This window comes from Sphaeramia orbicularis, chromosome 1 (genome assembly GCF_902148855.1).
Source record: "Sphaeramia orbicularis chromosome 1, fSphaOr1.1, whole genome shotgun sequence".
NCBI lineage: Eukaryota > Metazoa > Chordata > Actinopteri > Kurtiformes > Apogonidae > Sphaeramia > Sphaeramia orbicularis.
Genome location: NC_043957.1, coordinates 43,706,076 through 43,726,661, shown reverse-complemented (window position 1 = coordinate 43,726,661; position 20,586 = coordinate 43,706,076). Strand labels below are relative to the sequence as shown.

Sequence of the window (20,586 nt, the reverse complement as noted above, 5' to 3'; positions counted from 1 at the left end):
ATAAGAACTCACTGCTAGTCATCAACATTAACATAAAGTACAAATAAATTAAATTTGTTGTGACTTCCAGAGCTGTACAAGGTGGGGAAGCAAAATTTACAATGAACATTTAGTTGTTTTTTCTCAGCAGGCACTACGTCAGCTTGCTCTGCATGTACAGGGTGGGGAAGCAAAATTTACAATATTTTGAGGCAGGGATTGAAAGACAGTGTATGACCAATTAGTTTATTGAAAGTCATGAGAATTTATTTGCCACAAGAAAATTGACATAATAGAAAATGTTTTTATTCTATGTGTCCTCCTTCTTTCTCAATAACTGCCTTCACACGCTTCCTGAAACTTGCGCAAGTGTTCCTCAAATATTGGGGTGACAACTTCTCCCATTCTTCTTTAATAGTATCTTTCAGACTTTTTCATAATAGTTTTGCTCATAGTCATTCTCTTCTTTCCATTATAAACAGCCTTTATGGACACTCCAACTATTTTTGAAATCTCCTTTGGTGTGACGAGTGCATTCAGCAAATCACACACTCTTTGACGTTTGCTTTCCTGATTACTCATATGGGCAAAAGTTTGTGAAAAGGTATGGATAATAGTGTTAGGTATGATTATGACATCAATGTATGTTTGGTTTCAAAACAATTGACGTAGTGCCTGCTGAGAAAAAACAACTAAATATTCATGGTAAATTTTGCTTCCCCACCCTGTATGAAACTCATATAGAGAAATAATTTTGTTATGTTGCTAATTAAACTTGTTATTACATTTGTGTGAGAACTTTTTGACTCTCCCACGTACGGAGAAACTTAAGGTTAATGACAATTTTATTTCAGCAGCTTAAATAACTAAACTAATATTTCTTCTCGTGACAGAGAGCCCCCGTTGAATTTTAAATGCAGATTAAGTTGTTTTGGTTTTTTTTTTTCACAGGTTTGCACCAGCATGTGAATGATACCGGTTCAGTGCATCTCTCAGGGTCATCACTCGATAGCAGTTATATCAAATAAATGAATACGTATCCTAATGACCCCAAATGTTTGTCATTATAACAAAACGTGACTAAAGCTGAAAAACAATCTGGTGAAAATCAGTGCTATTAACAGTGTTGTTTCATTTCTCTGTACTGTATGTCAGGGGTGTCAAACTCATTTTAGTTCAGGGGCCACATTCAGCTAAATTTGGTCTGCAGTGGGCCGAACCAGTAAAATCATAACATAATAATATATAAATAATGTATGTTTTAGAGCGAAAAAAGAAAATTTACATTATGAAAAGGTTTACATCGACAAACTATCTTTTCAAAAGATGGGAATAACATGAACAAACTGAAAAAATAAGTGTAATTTTAACAATTATTCTGCCTCAGTTTATCATTTCCACATGTACATTATAACTTACAGCTCACAGTGGATCCACAAACACACAAAACATTTAGTAACAGGCAGAATATTGTTAAAATTGTACTTACTTCGCTTAAGACATTTCAGGTTGTTTATATTTGTTCGGGTTATTCACTTTTTTGCAAAAATTATACTTTGTTTTAGTGTAAATACATGAACATATTTACACTTGCAAAGAGAAAAATTTGGAAAATTTGGAGTTCTCATTCCTTATATTTGATAGTATTTGACTGGTCCTGCCCACTTGAGATTGAATAGGTCTGAATGTGGACCCTTAAATAAAAGGATTGTTAATATCTTAGTGTAATTCATCCCAAGGGTTCGGAATGGACCCTTTGGCGGGCCGGATTTGGCCCCTGGACCGCATGTTTGACACCTGTGGTATATGTGTAACACTGTTACGAGGTGTTTCCTTCTAATTCCTCCAAACACTTCTGGGTAAGCAGCTACAATTAACGGCGGTGAATCCGACCTGCTACTGAAGTGGCTCAAGAACCTCGGTGAAATAATTAACATCCCTCATATACTTAACAAAACCTGGCAGATGAATATCGGTGTTGCTCACTGATAAGTAGGAGGGTTGTATGATCTTCAAAGATGAGATTAGCATTAATTTGGTGGATTTGTTTTTTAATGGGAGAAGTGTTTCCATTCTGTGGGATTACACCAGCTGTGTACTCGTGACACGCGTCACAAAAACAGACGCATGAAGGAAACTGTTGGAAGCATCAGATCAGAGACTGAAAATCGTGTTTCAAAGAAATCTGAAAATGCTGATATTCTTGCTTTTATTTTTATTTTTTTCTGTAAACAAATACATACAGAGCCGACGTCTCCGAACTTGTTTATAATTCATTCGGGTCTTAGCAAATGCAAAAAGGCTAAGAAAACATGAAAGAGGAAGCTAGGCTGGATTTCTGCATGTTTACAGTTGCACTTCAGCTTGTGTTATGTTTCACTTGCGATGCAGGGCACACATTGGTGGGTACCTTGGGGTCAGCGCAGGAAAGTTTCTTATTAAAATGTCAAGAGCAATCACGGCATAAACGGCTGGAGTCACGGCTGAGGGGAAACAGCCTGAGCAAATCAAAAATTAAGTAATACCTCTCATATATTATATCTATCAATGAGCACGGAGAGATTAGTGAGAGGAGAGTCGAGAAATGAAAGAGAGGGAAGAGGGACTGCTGATCATCAACAGCCTGAGAACAAACACATCAGATATCACATCCAAGAGCTTTCACTTAATGCGGGTTGAAAAATAAATTACTAGCGGGGGAAATCCAGTTTTAGAAGGAAGAGGTGCTTATAATCCCAAAGGCGAAACTGGCATCGGCAGATTACTCACAATCTATGGCAGTTTTGTTCTAAAAAATGGTGGGATTTCTATGGTCAACTTCTATCTACTATGATTATTTTGTTTTCAATTATTTCCACTAGTAGAAACATACTCGGCTATTTGGTGAGGTATCAGCCAGCGGCCAGAAAACGATCCATTTTAGACTGATTATTTGGATTAACCCTTTCATGCATGAATTATGAGAACCTTAATCAAGATTTTTTTCCCCTGTGTTTTTATTCCAGTGCAGGCTTTAACCTTTTCATGCAATTATGAGAACCTTGGTCAGAATATTTGTGTGTTTTTATTGTTCTTTAGGCATGAAAAAAACATACAATTTAGTTTTTTAATTTTTTTTAAGGAGTTACAAAACTGTCCACTCAGCCGGACCCAATGCATTTAATTTTTCAAGCAAAGAAACATGTATTTATAACCTAATATCAGAAAGTGATATGGAAAAGTATGCAATAAAAACATTTTTAACACTGCTAATCAGATGTTTACCCACATTTTAACATAATCTAATACCAGTTATTATTCATTTCATGGTGATAATATGCAAAAAAAAAAACCTGTTTTGTTTGTTGATTTACACTAAAACATGTCACTGCGGATCAGGTTTATCAAGAACAGCATAGTTACAGTAACAGTATGAAATGCACTGTATGGGATGATGCATAAGTGTCCACTGTGTTGGCTGATATGGAACTAAAACAATAAAACCCATGAATATACAAGAGAACAGCTGTAGAAAAGCTGTCCACTGTAGTGACCTCTGTGCATGAAAGGGTTAAAAAACACAACAACAAAAAAACAATGTGATTGAGTTTTTTTCTATGAACCTATTTTTCATGGAGTTACAAAATTATGTGTTTAATTTTAGAAGCAAAGAAACATGTATTTACTGATAAACTGTGTGAAAACTATGAGATAAAAACATTTTTAATGCTGCTAATCTGATGGTTTTTTTTCACATTTTAACAACACCTGCATGGACATAATATGCAAAAATAAACAAACAAACAAAAAATAAATCCTTTTTGTTTAAATAAATAAATAAATAAATAAATAAATAAATAAAAAAAACTGTTAATTACAGTTTAATAACAATTAGCTTTTTTTTTTTTTTTTTTTTTTTTTTTTTTTTTTTTTTTTTTTTTTAAGAATCAAACATGTTACTGCAGATCAGGTTTATCTGGAACAGCAAATTTATTGTAATGGTCTGAATGACAGTGTATGGGATGATACATATGCGTCCACTGTGTTGTCTGATACGAAACTAAAACAAAATCCATAAGAGAACACCTTTGAACAGCTGTCCACTGTGGGGACCACTATGCATGAAAGGGTTAAAAACAAACATAATGCGATAGAATATTAATTATCAAAACTGGCTTTACTTAACTCAAGTTTCGCTTAAAACACAAAACTTTTAAGGCACATTTTAACCCTTTAACCCCTGATGTGGTGAGCGTTCTGAATGCATGATTTATTTTAAATATTTATCAAAATTCCACCGTTTGCTCAATAGTTAAAATTTAAAGATGTGCTGATAAAATAGACATTGTTCTTTCAATAGACATCTGAGCATGCTCAGTGCACCCCCACTCCCCCCACCTGCGGAATGGGGGGTAAAACAGAACAGCGAGTGAGATCGATTCACTACAAAATAGATCGTTTTTTTTTTGTTTTTTTTGTTTTTTTTTTTTACATTTTCCTGTTTTTTTTGTTGTTTTTTTTACTGTTGTTTGCAGTGTTGTGGTGATTTTCCTTTTTTTTTTTTTTTTTTTTTAAACTGTGTTTTTACTGAGTTTTGACCGTGTAACTGCTTTTTGGAGTTCGATCAGGTGCCAAAAAGCAGTTGGAATGATTTTGACAAAAAAAGCCCCAAAACAAAAACGTACCGGGCCCAAATTCAAACACTTGTTCAGTGTGTTCCAGTTGACAGTTCAGGTTTAACATCCTAAATCTCTTATTGATGTACATTCTGAATGTCTTATTTAATAAACACCTGTTAAACTTCCATTCCTCCACCCTGTTTTGACCCTAAAACACACAGTCAAACAAAACCACTGAACAAAAGTAACACAAGTACATACTCACAGCAGCTTTTATGACACTAAAACAGATGTAAATTCAGAGCAGCACGTTTTACCTGAAATAATGTCTCAGGGGTTAAAGGGTTATGATACAGTAATTCAAAGTTTTGTGTAGTTCAACAGTAGTAAATCACATACACAATATTTCCTCAGAGCACCTTGAGCTTTGATAACAGGATGCATCTGCAACGTTAACATTTATGCTACACAAAGTCATTATCAATGTGAAAAATTCTTCCTAAAGAAAATCCCAAAGATTGTCATTGGTGTTCAGGTCTGGACTCTGTGGTGGACATTCCATATGTGAAAATGATGTCTCATCGGTCCCTAATTTGATCCTGATGAGTCCTGGCATTGTCATCTTGGAATATGTCTGTATCATCAGTGAAGAACACCCCCCCACTAATGCCCAGACCTTGTCATCCAGTATATTGAGGCAGTCAGTGGAGCTCATTTAATGGACGGATTATGTTGCTGAATCTAGAACAGTGTTATTCAACCTTAGGGTCAGGACCCCATGTGAGGTCGCCTGGAATTCAAATGGGGTCGCCTGAAATGTCTAGCAATTGATAAAAATAAAAATAAAAACTTACAAATAAAAAATAGATGGTGAGTTGACAGAGACAGTCACAATCCATAAAAGACATGACAAACTGTGAAGCTGAAACTGAAGCACTGCGGTACTGTTTATCTGTCAAATGTTCATTGTGGTCGGTTTCAGATGCTGCAGCTCTTTTATAATTCATAGTTTGAGTTATTGTTTTTTCTGCCTACATCCATAATAATATACATTACATAGCCTAAATTTCATCTAAAATTAACGTTTATTTACAACATAGTATAGCAAACTATTACAAAATCAAAAACAAATTAATTTTAGCAAAAAAAAAAAAAAAAAGTCTTTGTATCGACTGTTTGGGGTCACCAGAAATTTGTGATGTTAAAATGGGGTAAAAAAAAAAAGCTTGGGAACCTCTGATCTAGATGGAGAACAAGATTTTTGAACAGTTGTTTACAGACAGACGACCAATAGTCCTTGGACTAAAAATTCAATTTCCCTTGAGCTAACATGATTACATGTACTTTTATAGCCCAGTTTTATTTAGACTAATGCAATAATTAGGGTTTTTTTTTAGGTTTCATGTAAACCTACTGTCTCCACAGGCTTATACTGCAGGCAGAAGGTATGATGGGTAATTACTTCATCCACTCTGGAACAGGGTGGATCTGAACTCATCAGACCACATGACCCTTTCCCATTAAAACAGTCTAGTCTTACTGCTCTCTATCAAACTACTTTTGTGGTGACTTCCAAATGAATCTTTCTGGATATTTAAAGTGGTTTATGAACATTTACAACAATATTATCCTCTGTATTTTGCATTTCTCAGTAAAAATCTGATATTTTCCTTTATTCAGTCTACTGATCATGTAGATCAGGGGTGTCAAACCCATTTTAGTTCAGGGGCCACATTCAGCTAAATTTGATCTGAAGTGGGCTGAACCAGTAAAATAATAACATAATACTATATAAATAATGTAAAGTCCAAACTTTTCTCTATGTTTAAGAGCGAAAAAAGTAAAATTGCATTATGAAAAGGTTTACATCTACAAACTATCCTCTCAGAAGATGTGAATAACATGAACAAACTGAAAAAATAAGTGTAATTTTAACAATATTCTGCCTCAGTTTATCATTTACACATGTACATTATAACTTACAGATCACAGTGGATCTCCAAATACACTAAACATTTAATAACAGGCAGAATCTTGTTAAAATTGCGCTTAATTCTCTTAAGACATTTCAGGTTGATCGTATTTGTTCACGTTATTCACATTTTTTGTGAAATTATACTTTTAGTGTAAACAAATGAAAATATTTACATTTACAAAGAGAACAATTTGGAGTTGTCATTATTTCTATGTTCTTATGATAGTATTTTACTGGTCCTGCCCACTTGAAATTGAATTGGTCTGAATGTGGAATCTGATCTAACAGGATTATTAATATCTTAGTGTAATTTTTGCATTTGACAAATTCATCCCAGGGGCCAGACTGGACCTTTTGGGAAGGCCGGATTTGGACCCCAGGCCGCATGTTTGACACCTGTGATGTAGATGCTCTTCAAACCTCAGAGTAAATCCAAAGGTTATTATAACAAAACATAGAAAACTGAAGAAAAAGTGATTTTTTTTCCCCCTTTAACTGTACATAAAAACAAGCATCTACACTCACTGCCATTTGTCAAACTACATGGGTTTCACTGGTGATTCAACGATGCAGAACCTGATGGTGTATTCATGTTCCCTCATGAGCCTCTGAACGTCCCAGTGGGTCATATCTGACGTAAGTGAAATGCTGTGAAACTGCCTTTTACCTGAATCATTTTAGATCAGTAGATGCTTTTGGTTACCGTCAGCTGTTTGGGTCTTTGAGGGAATAATGAGAAGCTACTCATGGCATTAGTTAGGATTAAATAACAGCCGGAACATATTAATCACTACAATTATTATCCATTGGAAGGCTGTTTTCTTTCTTTTTTTTGTTTTGTCTTTCATTTTTTAAGTTGAATCAAGGTGGTGTCTTTTTTGGCTGCTGATATAATTGCTTTTCTTAATCCAGCAATGTCTTTGTGAATGTATTTTTGTTTATATTTTTTAGCATACAGTACACAAACATACAGTAGGCTTCATACATTGGCTACTTGATATTTCCTACAGTACGCCGTATCTGAAAATGAACATACTACACATTCACATGACCAGCAGGCATCGATTACCATGGGAACTACTGCCTGGCAGCTATAGGCAGACATTTATAGAGGTCTAGATTAAATTTATATAAATCCACTAGAAAGCGTTTGAAGGTATAAAACTGTTGACACTGATTGCTGTGTTTGCTTACTTTATTAGCTTGTTTGCTCATTTGAATGTATCAACCTGCAAGAGTATGCCACAAATCTGTGCCGGAAATCCTCTTCTGCATGAAGATGTATTTCAGTTATAGACTCTTCATTCATCTGCCCTGCAGCCCGGTGTCATTTTTGCCCTAATTTTGGAGATATAAATGGGGAACTCTGACCTGTACTTGCATAATAGTTGGTGGTAATCTACCTTAAAAATGAACAACTGCAAAACATTGGATGTTAACCCTTAAAAACCTGAAACTATTTTTCATTTATTATGTTTTATATTATCCTCTGCATTGTACTACAAAAATCAAAATCTTACCGAGTGTATTTTTCTCATTTCTAGTCAAAATATCTCATCACGCTTAAAATACGACATAATCACCTAAACAGAAACTTTTCAGTGAGATTTAAGAACTTATTTTTAGACTATAGATCATGAAAATCTAATTTCAAGAAATCTTATCAAGATCATTTTCACTTGTTCCATTGGCAGATTTTTTGTTGTTGTTTGAATTAAGCAAAAAAATCTTGAATTAAGCAAAAAAAATCTGCCAATGGAACAAGTGAAAATTATCTTGGTAAGATTTCTTGAAAAATGCAACCACATCTATTCTGCCTCACTGGTAATCTATAAACCCAATTTGGTATGAATTCAACCAATAGTTCTGCTGCTACAGATATGTAAAATTTCGGCCGTTGTAAGTAAATGGGTGGGAAAAAAAGATTTTTAAAAAAAAATCATAAAAAATGGAAACTTTGAGCTACCTTTCCCAGAATGTAATCAGATTTATTCTGGGTTACTGGCAATCTTCTTAAAAATTCATAAAATTTTTTTAACTTTGACCTACTGTTCCCAAAATGTAATGAGATCCGTTTTGGGTCACTGGCAATCTATAGAGTCAATCTGGTATGAATTCAACCAACAGTTTTACTGCTACAGACCTGTAAATTTTCATCCATTATAAGTAAACGGGGGGTGGGGTGGGGGGGTGACAAGATTTTTTAAAAATTCTTAAAAAATTGAAACTTTGGCCTACCTTTCCCAAAGTGTAACCACATCTATTCTGCCTCGCTGGTAATCTATAAACCCAATTTGGTATGAATTTAACCAACAGTTTTGCTGCTACAGATATGTGAATTTTCACCCATTATAAATAAATGGGGGAAAAAAGATTTTAAAAATTCATAAAAAATGCAAACTTTGACCTACTGTTCCCAAAATGTAATGAGATGCATTCTAGGTCACTGGCAATCTATAAAGGCAATTTGGTATGAATTCAACTAATAGTTTTGCTGCTACAGACATGTAAAACTTCAGCCATTATAAGTAAATTGGGGGGGGGGGGGGGGGGGGGGTGTAAAAAAAAATCAGAAAAAATGGAAACTTTGACCTACTTTTCCCAAAATGTAATGACATCTATTCTAGGTCACTGGCAATCTATAAACCCAATTTGGTATGAATTCAACCAATAGTTTTGCTGCTACAGACATGTGAATTTTCACCCATTATAAGTAAATGGAGGGAAAAAAAAAAAGATTTTAAAAATTCATAAAAAATGGAAACTTTGACCTACTGTTCTCAGAATGTAAGATCTATTCTGGGTCACTGGCAATTTATACACCAATTTAGGTTTGAATTCAACCAATAGTTTTGCTGCTAGAGTGTTAGAAAACAAACAAACAAACAAACAAACTGAACCAAAAACAATGCCCCGGGGTAAAAAACATGGACGCATATATTTAAGCTTCTGATGCAACAGCAGAACGTTAATTTGGATCCTCAGAGCAGTGCTGAAAATCATTGCAAGATCTCAACAGTGATCTTGAATTGTTAGTCTGAGCCAACATTTACAGCTGACAAGATTTGTGGCAGCTGTTCCTCCTTAACATGATAACCCCCACCAATTAAAAACAGCTGTCCTAATCAACAAACTAATGGCGGCAATGGAAATGAGTTCGACATCTCAAATCTGAGGCGGGGGGGAGGGGGGAGGGGGGAGGGGGGGGGGGTTGGGGTTGAGAAAGCCAGGCAGAGAATGTGGGGAGCGTTTGCGCTGCGAGGAATCCCGGTTTCAACCATCAGTCAAAATACGGAGAGATGACTTGACAGATGCATCCATTACTGACAGGACGATGGGGGGTACAACACATGGCTCATTTCCAACAACTCCAACGGGTTGGTTACCAGTGCATACTAATTAATGGCAGTCAAGACATTAGAAATGATCACGATCACACAGAGGTTTTTCAAGAATGCCTACTTTTTCATTCTCCTCCTCTACTATAGACATCTGATTTTATATCTTTATTATTAGTGCCTTCAGTACAAATCCCATCTATCTGTTTCTTTTCATCTGAAGTAAAAAAAAAAAAAGGTCTTCTGTGTTGACTTACACGGTTTATAATAGAGCAAAAAAATCTGAAATAGATTCTCTTTAATGCCCTTTAAGCAACTGAGGTGAGTAGGTTGCTGTGCTTATTCTTCATCAAACCATTCTCAACATTCCACTTTTTTTTTCTTTTCTTTCTTTTTTGTCAGAGAAAATAATATTATATCTGTTAAATAAGTGCATATTTTTCACATATGGACAGCTATGAGACTGAACTTCCGAACTCCTTGTTTGTTAAAGAGGCCTGCGGAGTCTTTTGTGGATGTCTGAATCTACAACAGTAGTGCTACACCAATGACTGCATTAGCTCTTCATAAGCACAAACAGAGGCTTTGCAGGACAAAAAACTGCATCTGTCTACTATAGTAAAAATGTTCTGTTTAAACACAGTTATGACCTCTTGGTAAAGCTGATACGGTGTCTATACCAGTTTCACATGATCACAGGAGGTTTACGTATAAAAGCTGCCTCTCTTTGCAGATATAAGGCACTATACATGTGCATTAAGGAATCCGTGCCTTAACTCGGTGCATTAGCATGCTTGTTAATGTATTTATGCACAGAGTTAATGCATGCTTAACGACAGATACGACCTCGTCTGCAGGGACACTTCACTTAAAACACACCATCATCTACCTGAGAGTATTTTTTCTCTATATACTATAATTTGAAAACATGACTTTTCGTGTTTTTATGACACGTCAGAAAATGTAATACAGACGACACAGTTTATTACCTCCGCCAAGAAACAGGCAGAGGTTCTGTTTTCATCAGGGTTTGTCTGTTTGTTTGTTTGTTTGTTTGTTTGTTTGTCTGTTAGCACGACAACTCAAAAAGTCATAGAAGGACTTTGATGAAATTTTCAGGAAATGTTGATACTGGCACAAGGAACAAATGATTCAATTTTGGTGGTGATCGGTGGGGGTGGGAGTGGGGGGGTAGGGGCTGATCTGCCTTGGTGGAGGTCTGCACTCTCCGAGTATTTTTCAAGTTAATGATTATTCTACTCAGTTGAAGTCAGTTTTATTCATATAGACAAATATTTACAATATGGGTGCTTCTATGAAACTGGTCCCTAAAAACAGGACATGGGGGATAAAAATTTAAACCAGATGTAGACTAATGCTATGAAGCAAGTTTGGAAGGACACTGGGTCTATTTTAAAAATAAATATTTACTGAGATTAAAGAGAAACTATTTTTCAGATAAAACACATTCTTATATTATTTCATATTATTACCTCCGCCAAGGAGGTTATGTTTTTGCCAGGGTTTGTTTGTTTGTTTGTCTGTCCGTTAGTGTGCAACATAACTCAAAAAGTTATGGACAGATTTTGATGAAATTTTCAGGGTTTGTTGGAAATGGGATAAGGAAGAAATGATTAAATTTTGGGGGTGATCGGTGGTGGGGGGGCCCACGGGGGGGGGCGCGCAGACCAGAAAATTTCATCAAAATCTGTCCATAACTTTTTGAGTTATGTTGCACACTAACGGACAGACAGAGACAGACAGACAAACAAACCCTGGCAAAAACATAACCTCCTTGGCGTGGGGGGGCCCACGGGGGGGGCCACTGATCAGCCTTGGCGGAGGTCTGCGCTCTCCGAGTGCTTCTAGTTTGTTTCTACCTCTGCCAAGGACAGCGGAGGTTCTGTTTTCATCTGGGTTTGGTTGTTTGTCTGTCTGTCTGTTAGCAAGACAACTCAAAAAGTTATGGAAGGATTTTCATGAAATTTTCATGAAATGTTAATACTGGCACAAGGAACAAATTGTTAAATTTTGGTGGTGATCGGGGGGAGGGGACTGATCTGCCTTGGTGAAGGTTTTTCTAGTTTCGAATATCTTTTTATTCTCTCACAGCTACATTTTGGGAATTGAACTAATTATGCAATGGAGAGTGTGTTAGAAAAATTAGGCTATTAGACTATATCCTGTAAATACCAGGTGTTCAGAGCATGAGTCATGGATGGGTTATGATGACATTTTGCAAGAATGCCCGGACATATCCACTCAGGATATGTCAACCAGTTCTTTGCTATCTGCTTGTTTTGTTCCAGTTTGGGACCAAAGCGTACTTGTTGTCCATTCAGTTTGGGACCAGAGTGGGCTGCTGCCCTTGAGGAGATCAGACCATGGGGCAGGTGGGGGAAGAGTACAAACGCAGTCACTGAACCCATGCGTCACTGTGTTTTGAATACCTAAGGCACAGGTGTCAAACATGCGGCCCGGGGGCCAAAAGCGGCCTGCCAAAGGTTCCAATCTGGCCCGTGAGATGAATTTACAAAGTGCAAAATGCAAAAATTACCCTGAAGATATTAACAGTCAAGGGCATCAAACTCAAAAATAATAGCAGAATAACCGAGAAATAATGACTCCAAATTTTCTTCTTGGTTTAATGTGAGAAAAATAATAAGACATTATGCCATAAATAATGGCAACATCAATTTTTTTCTCTTTGATTTATTGCAAAGAACATTAAATTCTGATCTCCTTTAACAATAAAATGTCAATAACCTGAACAAATATGAACAACCTGGAATGTCTAAAGAAAAATAAGTGCAATTTTAACAATATTCTGCCTATTTTGTGCCTTGGTAGATCCGATCTGTAATGCACATGTAGAAATCATAAGTTGAGGCATAATATTGATAAAATTGCACTTATTTTTCTTCAGGAATTTCATTTTTTTCCCAGTTATTCACATCTTTTTTTGTTTGGATAGAAATAGTTTCATCATTTAATGTTATTTTTTGCACTAAAAAATTTGGAGTTGTCATTATTTATAGGTTATTATGCTATTATTTTACTGGTTCCGACCCGCTGGAGATCAAATTGGGCTGAATATGGCCCCGGAAAGAAAATGAGTTTGACACCCTTGACCTAAGCCAATGGTGAACCTGATCAGCGTCATAATATTTGTACACTTGGTCCAATGATTGTAATATTCATGTTTTTTCATAAGATCTTGAACTTCCTGTTGTCAGTCAGTCAACTGCTGCATCTCACTGTATGTACTTGACTCCTTGCAAGTCAAATCTTCTGATTCCAGAATCCAGTGACTCCGTCTTTTGTCTCAGAGTATATCACAGAATTTTTCTATCAGAGTGTTTCACACAAATGACCGCTGTTGCAAAATCACTCGTGATTTATATGTTTTGAAATGGGCAGGTTCTGCATGTAACGTGAGTGGACACGATGGGTTACACACAAAACCTGGAATGAGGCTGTCGATTCATGAAAAACCCATGTCTGGATTAGAAAAACCATGAGGATTTAACACAGTGTCTTTATTTATAGCAGTATATAAGACCATTTACAGCCACGTGTTCCAGATTAAATGCACTGACACCTAGGTAGCTTTTCCTGTCCTAATTTTGGTCCCATTTTTGGCCCCATTAATCGATTATAAATTCCTTAATTTTGGGATGACTCAGAGCAAGAGTAAAATTTTTTTTTGCATTTATCTGAGGTCATCATTAGGTACATCCTAGGGGGAAATATGTCTAAATTTCTCTATTATTGGGTCTAAAAAGCTGGTAAAGTGCCAGGTACCAAAATGACCCCAGTTTCATAGAAGCACCCATAGACAACACCCTCCCCCATCAAAAAAGATGCAAACTTCAGGAAGAGTCACATAGGAGCTAAACTGTAAAATTACTGCTATCCAATATATAGATTGCTGATTTTCAAGCATGAGTTGATGGGCTAATTACTGTGCTACTCATTACCCTACCCAACATTTTGTTATCTGATCTATTAAAGAAAAACCTCTTCTACCATATCAAACTTTCTGAACTTTCTGTTCCATTTTTATAGTATTTCTGATTTCAAGAATGTGATGGAAACAAATGAAGATTAAGCATCGTAGGCTAGAGAGGAGTGAGAAATTCAATATAAAATCTAGTCCTTCCAGAAAAACTCCATTATGTGATCACATAATTCAATACTTAATCAAGCAAATAGTGCACATTATGCAGGGGTCTGCATTTTTTCAAAAAGGGTGCATATTCACCCCAATAATAGCAGATTTCCATGTGAAATATGCAGGGCTCGCATGATTTCATAATCCCCACTTCTTTCTCCATAAAGTTAAAAAAATATTGCATTGTAACTTGGCACGGGTAGTGATGTAATATGTAACGCTCACATGTCCACGGAGGGTAAACTAACTGCGAACCTCAGAGCAAACTAGCAAAGCACTCGGAGAGCGCAGACCTCAGCCAAGGCAGATCAGCCCCCCCACCCCCCTGATCACTACCAAAATTTAATCATTTGTTCCTTGTGCCAGTATCAACATTTCCTGAAAATTTCATCCAAGTACGTCCATTACTTTTTGAGTTATCTTGCTAACAGACAAACAAACAAACAGACAAGACCAGATGAAAAAGGGCGGGGGTAATCATGCAAGGTGATGAAAAATGTAGCTCATTTGCTGAAAAAAAATCTGCAAAAGACAGAGTAAACCAGTACCTGATGTCCTACATGAAATCGGGGGCATTTTACACCCCATGCAACTGACAAAGAGAAAATTGACACCGGAGCCACTTTTCCAGCACGAAAAATTTGAAAATGGTTTTTGCTGCAGCGATCATAATGATATATGAACATAAAGGCTCTAATAGCCTTGAAACAGCCTGTTCTACCTCACTTTTGTGCAGCACGAAGTAATTATTTTATTTTTGACAGTTGTGACCAGGGGTGTGTATTGGCAAGAATCTGGCGACACGATACAAATCACAATACTAGGATCACGATACGATATATCACAGTATATCATGATATATCACGATACTGTTAAAAAGGCAATGTTTTTTGTTTCTTTCTTTTTTTAAATGATTATTTCCTGGAAGAATTTAATTACACCAGAAATATGTGCAAATACCAAACACATTTTTATTTGATCACAACAGGATCTAATGCTATACCACAAAATGTTCCTGTGTTAAAATATAAATTATGTTTTACAGACATTACAGTTTAAGATCCTGTTCAAATGTTCATATTCTGTTAGTTCATAACTAACATCATAACATTGTTTTTGTCCCAAACAAAGGAACAAACATCTGCCACTCTCAGACAGTAAATAGTGCTTTTAGGATGCTTCAAATAACCATTATTTAATAAAACAGTGTTAAATAATTATAAATAAGATAAAAACAATAAAGAAAACCAAAACACAAAAATGAACCTCCGCCATATCTGCATTTGAATAAATGCCTAAAAACATCGATACAGTACTTTTCAATATTGATACAGTATCATGAAATGAAATTATGTAATATACTGCAGAACCGATATTTTCTAACACCCCTACTTGTGACTCAGGAATGTTAAAGCTATGTTTGAGCCCTGCTTAGAAAATAAAGAAGAACTGAAACATAACCACCACTTTAATGCTTACTTCTTCTATGTTTGCTTATGATAGGATGTAATTAGACATTTTTCATTTAGTAGTAGCCTAGGTAGAACAGGGTGTGGGAGAAGAATCTGTTTTTTTCATTGAAATGCACGCTTTTCCAGTTCCTGCATATTTTTGCAACTTCACACATTTTTGGCAAATTCCTGCAATTTCACAGCATAAAATGACAAAAAAAAAACAAAAAAAAAACCTGCATATTCCATCACATATTCACAGATTTTGGCCCGCATTTTTCTGGAGGGACTGAAAATCTGAATAACTGAGTAGAGAGGAAAGGAATGCAGATGCTGTGACACACGTGCATGGCCTGATACACTTGAGCAATTATCATCTAATCACAGTCTTTGGCAGGTGTAACAATGCCGAGCAGGATCAAGTGATTCTGAATTTGGATCGAGATGTGAAGAGGAAAACATGTAAGCGAGTTTGAAAGAGGGTTCATTGTTGGGGCACAGATGGCACAAGTTTCAGTCACAAAGACTGTTCAACTGTTCAACAGGAGCAGAGACTAAAGTGACATCTGCATTTAGATCTAAAGGAAAGACCACAGTAAATAAGGTGGAAACTGTGGTTGACTGCACACATTTGATGACTGTAATGCTTGGTGGGATATACTATAAGGAAAAACTAAACAGCACCTGTTAGTCAGGTGACTAAGGTTATCTATGCAAAATGTGATCAGACTGTCAACAACAACTGCATCAACAATTACAGGCAGATGTTACACATGCAGTGCATAAACCCCTCATTAATCAAATACCAACAACACCACAGAGAGGGGAAAAAGAAATAATATAGTCAGTATTAGCCATTCTTCATCAACACTTTCTGCTGGGTTTCCCTTTAAAGGAGTGATATTTTGCTTTTTTAAATGGAATTATGCATTTTAAAACATTTCCCTGTGGTCTACATAAACTGTAAATGCTATGCTTGGGTCTGAATTCTTCATTAATTCAACTCCACAGGTTCATCTTCAACCCTATTTCTGAGTAATGACACCAGAAAGGTCATACTGAGCGCTGGCCCTTTAAATGCAAATGAGCCACTTTAAGGTCCACCCCCTCCAGGTTGTTGAATGTGCTTTCTGTCCTGTTCAGCCACTTGAGTTTGTTAATACAACCAACATCTGAACATTTTTGGTAACACTGGTCTACAAGGAAAATGCTTCCAGAATAAAAGTAATGAAATTTTACCACATGAGAGTCACTGATGAAGAAAAATCAAGTCAAAAATGCTGGTTGGCTGAACTTTCCAAGATACAGCCTTGGGTCAAAATGTGAAATTCAAGAATTAACGAAAGAATGGGTTTGACTCAAAAGGAATATTTGTCTCAGAGCTACAAGATCTACTTCAAAACACTGTCTGCACATTAGAATACATTCACTTTACAGGTTTTATTTAGTGGAAGATTTAGAAAACTATTATATAAATGTACATAAACCAATATATATGTGTAATAACACATGACAAACATAATAGCAAGTAGCACAACATTTTGCAAAAAAGTCTACCCTGACCCTAAAAGCAGAGGTTTTGTGGACTCTAAATACTGTAGCAATACGATAGAATCACCACGTTGTTTAAATGTATGTTTCCTGACTCAGATTATAGCTAGCGTGTTTGACTAAATTTCGATTAGCAGCGTACATCAAGACAGAGCTGGTTTCGAAAGTCAACGACGGGCCTTTTGTTTTTATGTTTGGCTGTGAAATGGGCAATAAATTCTGTTTAAAGCAGTCTTAAAAATGTCTTAAAAAGTCTTAAATTTAACTTGGAGAAACCTTTAGGAACCCTGTAAGTCCTTCTTTATAGTCAGAAAATGACAAACATAATAGCAAACAGCACAACATTTTGCAAAAAAGTCTACCCTGACCCTAAAAGCAGAGGTTTTGTGGACTCTAAATACTGTAGCGATACGGTAGAATCATTGAGTTGTTTAAATGTATGTTTCCTGACTCAGATATAGCTAGCATGTTTAGCTAAATTTGGATTAGCAGCATACATCAGGACAGAGCTCGTTTTGAAAGTCAACAACGGGCCTTTTGTTTTTATGTTTGACTGTGAAATGGGCATTAAACTCTGCTCCAACTAGTCTTAAAAAGGTCTTAAAAAGTCTTAAATTTAACTTGGAGAAACCTGTAGGAACCCTGTATAAAGAAGGACTTACAGGGTTCCTAAAGGTTTATATAAGTTAAATTTAAGACTTTTTAAGACATTTTTAAGACTACTTTAAACAGAATTTAATGCCCATTTCACAGCCAAACATAACAACAAAAGGCCCGTCGTTGACTTTTGAAACCAGCTCTGTCTTGATGTACGCTGCTAATTGAAATTTAGTCAAACACGCTAGCTATAATCTGAGTCAGGAAACATACATTTAAACAATGCGGTGATTCTATCGTATTGCTACAGTATTTAGAGTCCACAAAACCTCTGCTTTTAGGATCGGCGTAGAACCAGACATTGTTCAGAGGCCGATTTTTACAGCTTGGACACATTTAAACACAATACAGCCAACAAGTTTATGGCAGCATAACTGAAGACCTACCATATCAAATTTCATACCTTTTCAAGACTTTTTTAAGGTAATAAATGTAGATTTGTAAATTCAAGACTTTTAAGACTTTTTAAGACCCTGTAGGAACCCTGTATAATAAATGGTAATAAATATTTTAACAAAGGTTGAATAAAGAGAAAAATTCATTTGAGAACTGCTGTAAAAGTAGCACTGGGTCTTTCTGGGGTAATCATTCAAAGGAAAAAGGCCTCGGATACCAAGTGCTAATCAGACTATTTCACTTGCAGAGTCTTAGCGTTGTCATTTTTCTACACTGTCTGTATATTTTTGAGCTGAATATCCCTCCTCCTATTGGACATATTTGATCAGAACACACAAAATGCCAACAAGAACAAGCCTGATGATGAAAGTACACTCCGCCTCTGATTGACGACCTCTTGTGAGGATATACAACTGCATATCTGTAGTACAAATGGAGGAACAATGTAATCAACATGAAGGGAGGCAGCCATAACAACAGGTTGCCGGGCTGTAATTTCGAGTCGTGAAAATTGATTCAACATTTGTTTGCACTTCCTGATGTTATCCTATTGGAACTGAAAACATGTTTTTATTCTCAGGTTGCCCATCAAACCCTGACATTTGCATGATACCACTGTAACGCCTTTATTCTACCCCCTACTTCCGTCTGTTTGTGTTGTGAGATTTTTTATTTTTTTTATTTTTTTTTACATTTACCGAGGCAACAAAATGGGGGTGGGAACGACAGGCTTGACATCTTTTGAATTTGCCCTGGATTACAGACAGCTTAGCATTGTCTGCTATGTAAACACAACAGCGTGAATGAAAAAAAAACAAAACAATGCAGCCTGTCTCTGGCGTTTTACCTGCTCCCATTTCACAAGGGCTGTCTGTCACTTGTGCTTGTCTGCGCTAATATTTGATCCCTCCTCTTCATAATAGAGACAGCAGAGACTGAAAGGCTCATATAAATAACGGTGCTCCTCCCCACAGGAAGGTCTTGCGTCTCTACACGGTTCCACTGACTTTCTCAAAACGTGGCGACATAATTACAGTATCGCAGCTTTGAGTAAAGCCCTGTATGTGTGTGTGTGTGTGTGTGTGTGTGTGTGTGTGCGTGGTGAAATTTTGCCCTCCCATCGAAGAATCAAAGCTTAAACAGACCGCCCATTCTGTCAAACCAAACCCTGAGTCAATAGAACATCCTGTCAGTATGAGTACCACCTGTCAGGGAGCCCCTCCAAATGCCCAACGGGAGGCAGAGTTACAGCCTCCCATCTGAAATGATCACTTGGTTCTCAAAGGTCACAGAGGACACGAACACAGCAACTCTGTATCGGTAGTTGCTTTCATCAATTTTTACCAGAAACTCATTCCTGCAAAAAAAAAAAAAAAAAAAAAAAATTTCACTGCATGACAGGAAAAGTGCTGTTTGGGATTGGAAATGAATCAGGGACTACCGCTGGTGTCCTGATGGTTTATGAATTTCTCTAACTGTTTTTTTTCTGGAGCAAATAGATATGCTCACATTTTTAGCCGTGAATGATTCGTAATTGTGAGAGTTTTAATGAATTTCACTTCAGATATGATTAAAATATTGTATTACATCCATTGACACTTCACTGTGTACTTTAAATTATATATAAAAACCAACCTTTTGTAACACTCTGCGTGATCTAACACAGGGAAGTCAGATTGATTTTGCCTTCAGTGAAGATGAAAAATAAATCGATATTGCTTTTGAGTTGTGACATCATGTATCGCAGCATGAATCATCTACTTAGCTTTAGAATTTGGAAAAATAATTCTACCGCAGCTTCCTGATACAACTATTCAGAGTTTGAGAAAAAGAAACAGAGCTGTGATTAATACCGCTGGAATTGATTTGATTGCTCACTAAAAAGTTTTGGAATTTTTTTTGTGTACCGTGCTTGGGTAAATATAAACTTGCAGAGGAGTGTCATGCGAAAAAATAAAAATGATTGGGTATAGTACTAGGAATAACTATAGCCTGTACTTGATCCAGCTGCATCAGACATAGTTTATCAGGTGCTGGTTCCATTACAGAGGAAAAGCTCAACCTGTTTTTCAACCTTGGGGTCGGGAAACCATGTGGGGTCGCCTGAAATTTCTAGTAATTGATAAAAATAAAAAACTTACTAATAAAAATATATGGTGAGTTGAGAGAGACAATCACAATCCATAACAGACATGACAAACTGTGAAGCTGAAACTGAAGCACTGTGGTTCTGTTTATCTTTCAAATGTTCATTGTGGTCGGTTTCAGATGCTGCAGCTCTTTCATAATTCATAGTTGGAGTTCTTGTTTGTTCAGTATTAATTGTCAGCCTTGTAAATCCAAGCTGGACTGACTGTACATATCCTGACCAAGGAAAATAAAATTCTCACTTTGTGCAGTAATCTACACCTGGATTTACTGCCTCCGTCCATAATAATATACATTATATAGACTAAATGTCATCTAA

At 36.3% G+C, this 20,586-nt stretch overlaps 1 protein-coding gene across 1 annotated transcript in view; it reads right to left on the bottom strand.

The window, feature by feature from the left end:
• Positions 1-20,586, bottom strand: part of ctnna2 (catenin (cadherin-associated protein), alpha 2) — a 602,172-nt gene that overhangs the window by 190,397 nt on the left and 391,189 nt on the right.